This window comes from Mus caroli, unplaced genomic scaffold, assembly GCF_978045245.1.
Source record: "Mus caroli unplaced genomic scaffold, Mus_caroli_1 scaffold_16, whole genome shotgun sequence".
Lineage (NCBI taxonomy): Eukaryota > Metazoa > Chordata > Mammalia > Rodentia > Muridae > Mus > Mus caroli.
Window position 1 is genome coordinate 15,045,287 of NW_028227271.1, and position 4,527 is coordinate 15,049,813.

Consider the following 4,527-nt stretch of genomic DNA (forward strand, 5'->3'; position numbering starts at 1 on the left):
TGACGTAGTGGTTTGAGTAGGTTATGCCTCATTGATTCACGTGTTTGAATGCTTAGTCATAGGGAGTGGCACTATTAGGGGGTGTGGCCTTGTTGGAGTAGGTGTGGCCTTGATGGAGGGAGTGTGTCACTGTGGAGCGGAGCTTTAAGGTCTCATGCATAAACTCAAGCTATGCCCAAGGTGGAATTCCAGTCTCCTCCTGGCTGCCTTCAGATCAAGATGTAGAGCTCTTGGCATCTCCAGCACCATGTCTGCCTGCATGCTGCCATGCCTCCTGCCAGGATGATAGTGGACTGAACCTCTGAACCTGTAAGCCAGCCCCAATTAAATGTTGTCCTTTATAAGAGTTGCCTTGGGGGGCTGGTGAGATGGCTCAGTGGGTTAGAGCACCCGACTGCTCTTCCGAAGGTCCAGAGTTCAAATCCCAGCAACCACATGGTGGCTCACAACCATCCATAATGAAATCTGACTCCCTCTTCTGGAGGTCTAAACAGCTACAGTGTACTTACATATAATAAATAAATCTTAAAAAAAAAAAAAAAAAAAAAAAGAGTTGCCTTGGTCATGGTGCCTCTTCACTTCCCTGTAAGCCCTTACACTCATTTGTGTGTAATTCTTCCAAGGTGCATATGGTCCATAGAGGTTCTAGAACAGTGGTTCTCAACCTTCCTGCCGCTGTGGCCCTTTAATACGGGTCTTCATGCTGTGGTGACCACCCCCCTCCCCACCATAACATTATTTCATTACACTTCATAAGTGTAATTTTGACACTGTTACGAGTAATATTATCTGATGTTCGGCCCTGTGAAAGGGTTGTTCAGCCCCAAAGGGATCTCAACCCACAGGTATGAGAACCAGTGTGCTAAAGTATACAGGACGGGAAAGGTTAACTGAAGCAGGGAACTCCATATACATAGATTCCAGGTCATATTCTGGGATGGGGTGGAATTTTTCAGCTGCCCGGGGGGCACCATCCTTCTGTAAGCCCAATGAACTCCTTGGTTCACTCAGTTGGGACTCACAGTACTACTCACTCACCCACCAAGGACTGAGTAAAATAGTGTCTCCCTACACTATTGTGTAGGCTTGAATAGGTTTGGCTCCTGTGGACGTGTGTTTGAATGCTTGGCCCATGGGGAGTGGCACTATTAGGATGGTGGATGGCCTTATTGGAGTAGGTGTGGCCTTGGAGGAAGTGTGTCACAGTAGGGGTAGACTTTGAGGCCTCTGTGCTGAAGCTTCACCCAGTGTGGAATGAGAACCTCCTCCTGACTGCCTTCTGCCGGCCTGGTCAGATCAAGGTGTAGAACTCTCGGCTTCATCTCCAGAGCCTGGATGCTGCCATGCTTCCCACCGTGATAATAATGGATTGAAGTGCTGAACCTGTAAGCCAGCCCCAGTTAAATGTTGTCCTTATAGAACTGCCCTGGTCTCTCCACAGCAGTAAAACCCTAGCTAAGACACAGCACATTTAGATAGATATAGATACAGATGTGTTTCACGTGTGTGCACGAGGTCAGAGGAGGCCATCAGGACTCCTGAAACTGAAGTTGTTGCTGACTGGGAACTGCCCTGTGGGTTCTGGGAACTGAAGCTCGGTTTTCTGCAAGAGTAGCAAGTGCTCTTAACTACTGAATCATCTATTCGGCTCCCTCGGTAGTTTCTCTCTCTCTCTCTCTCTCTCTCTCTCTCTCTCTCTCCCTCTCCCTCTCCCTCTCCCTCTCCCTCTCCCTCTCCCTCTCCCTCTCCCTCTCTCTCTCTCTCTCTTTTTTAGATTTATTTATTTCTAGTGCAATGTAACATCATCTACGGTGAAAGCCATCTGACAGGTCAGTGAGTAAGGGCACTGCCTGCTGAGCTTGCACACTGGAGTTTGATCCTTCGAACCCACACAGAAGGACTCAAAATCAACTCACAGAATCAACTCCCAAAAGTTGTCCTCTGACCATCACATACACACCCTCATAGGAGCATAGGTCCACTAAAATAAGTTAAAAATGTAAAAACAAAAAAACCCAAAAAACAAAACCTGAACTAGCTCAGCAGGTAAGGGCACACTGGCTGTGTTCTATGCCTGGAACCTACATGGTAGAAAGAGAGAGAATTCTTGAAAGTTGTCCTCTGACCTCCACATGTGAGTTATGTAGCATGTATGTGCACCCTACCCTGAATAAACAAATAAGTATGGTGCAAAAAAAAAAAAATCAGAATAATGGGGCCTGGGCATGGAGACAGAGTCATGAGCTTTTGGGGCTGATGGCAACTTTCCCTAATGCTTGGGCTCCATCGGTTTGTCCATTTGTCAGCGTACATTGAAGATTCATGCTTTTGATATATATACGATTTGCTTACAAAGAAAAAAATATCCTGGAAAGAAATAGTAGTTAAGGATGAACATGGGTTCACTGCAGTTGTTGTTATTGGTTTTTAGAAATAGTGTTGCTGGAATCCAGGCTGGTCCTGATTCAGCCTTCCTAGCGCTAAGATTATTATAAGCATGTGCAGCCATACCTGGCCAATAATATGGGTCTTAAAATGAGTGTGTCCAGAGGTTGGAGAGATGGCTCAGCAATTAAGAGCACTGACTGCTCTTCCAGAGGTCCTGAGTTCAAACCCCAGCAACCACATGGTGGCTCACAGCCATCTGTAATGGGATCCGATGCTCTCTTCTGGAGTATCTAAAGATGTCGACAGTGTACTCATACATAAAATAAATCTTTTTTTTTTTTTTAAGATTTATTTATTATATGTAAGTACACTGTAGCTGTCTTCAAACACTCCAGAAGAGGGCGCCAGATCTCGTTACGGATGGTTGTGAGCCACCATGTGGTTGCTGGGATTTGAACTCTGGACCTTCGGAAGAGCAGTCGGGTGCTCTTACCCACTGAGCCATCTCACCAGCCCAAATCTTTTTTTTTTTAAATGAGTGTGTCTATGTCTTTAACTCTCTTTTAGATTGATCTAAATGGATATCCAGGCATGATGGTATGTCTGTAATTCCCATACTCGAGAGATTCGGATAGTAGGATTTCGAAACCGAGGTCAGCTTGGACTATGTAGCAAAATCTTATCTCAAAAAAATACAAATAAAGACATGAGTAAATACACGGTGGTGGTGGTGGTGGTGGTGGTGGTGGTGGTGGTGGTGGTGGCAGCAGGTGCCTTTAATCCTGGCACTCCAGAGGCAGAGGCAGAAACAGGAAGATCTCTGTAAGCTTGAGGCTAGCCTGGTCTACAGAGCGAGTTCCAGGATAGCCAGGGCTACAAAAATGGGTTCAGTTGTAGGCTGATATGGTGGCCTACAACCATCTGTAACTCCAGTTATAGATCTGATACCCTCCTTTTGCCTCTGCAAGCACCAGTGCATACGTGGTACACACACACACACACACACACACACAGACCACTCATGCACATAAAATAATGTTTTTTGAAACTAAAACGATCGGGGGTTGGCAAGATTACTCAGTGGTTAAGAGTGCCGACTGCTCTTGTAAAGGTCCTGAGTTCAAATCCCAGCAACCACCGTAATGAAATCTGATGCCCTCTTCTGGAGTGTCTGAAGACAACTACAGTGTACTTACATATAAATAAATAAATAAATAAATAAATATATTTTTTTAAAAGACAAACATATCCTTAAAAAAAAAAAAAAGAAACTTAAACGATCACCAACTTCAAAGCCTCAGATAATAGTCCCTTGATGTTTAGCTAACTGCACGTGAATAGATCATACCACCTCTGCCTTTCCCGATTCCAGTCAATAAGGACTCCTACCTGGGGAATACAGACTTGACACAGACTCTCATCTCCACATTTGACTGCCCTGTGAACAATCTTGCCAAACAATCCCGTCAGTGTCTGGCGTGCCGCAGGTGGATGTAAGGGGCTTGGTTCACTTGTGACTGTGCAGTTGGTAGCAGTTTTCTTATTTATAAAATGATAGTTGCCTTAAATTCAGCAAAATGTGGTAATTAAAAGGGTAATGAGTTTGCGGCTCATAAATAACCAGAAGCTCACATCCCTGCTTGGAAACTCAAGCTTACTTTTGGCAGACGGGCTGCAAGCTCTTCCGTTCGAGGCAATTAGAAGTCAAGTGAACAACAATAATAACAAAAAAGGGGTTGATGGGTTTTACAGTCTTTTCTGCTTTGATGCTGAGTGTCCCCGAGGTCAATTTGACATTCCCTTAAGTCCACAGGAATGAAAAAAAAAACCCAAAAAACCCGCTGGGCGTGGTGGTGCACGACTTTAATCCCAGCACAGAAGCAGGTGGATTTCTGAGTTTAAGGCCAGCCTGGTCTACAAAGTGCGTTCCAGGACAGCCAGGGCTACACAGAGAAACCTTGTCTCGAAAAACAAACAAACAAAACCACTTGAGACTTGGAAATTGAACCTGGGTGTGGTGGTGTCCGCCTTTAATCCCAGTGTTAGGAAGGCAGAGATGGGTGGACCTCTGTGAGTTCAAGGCCAGCCCCGTCTGCAGAGCAAGTTCCAGGACAACCAGGGCTGTTACACAGAGAAACC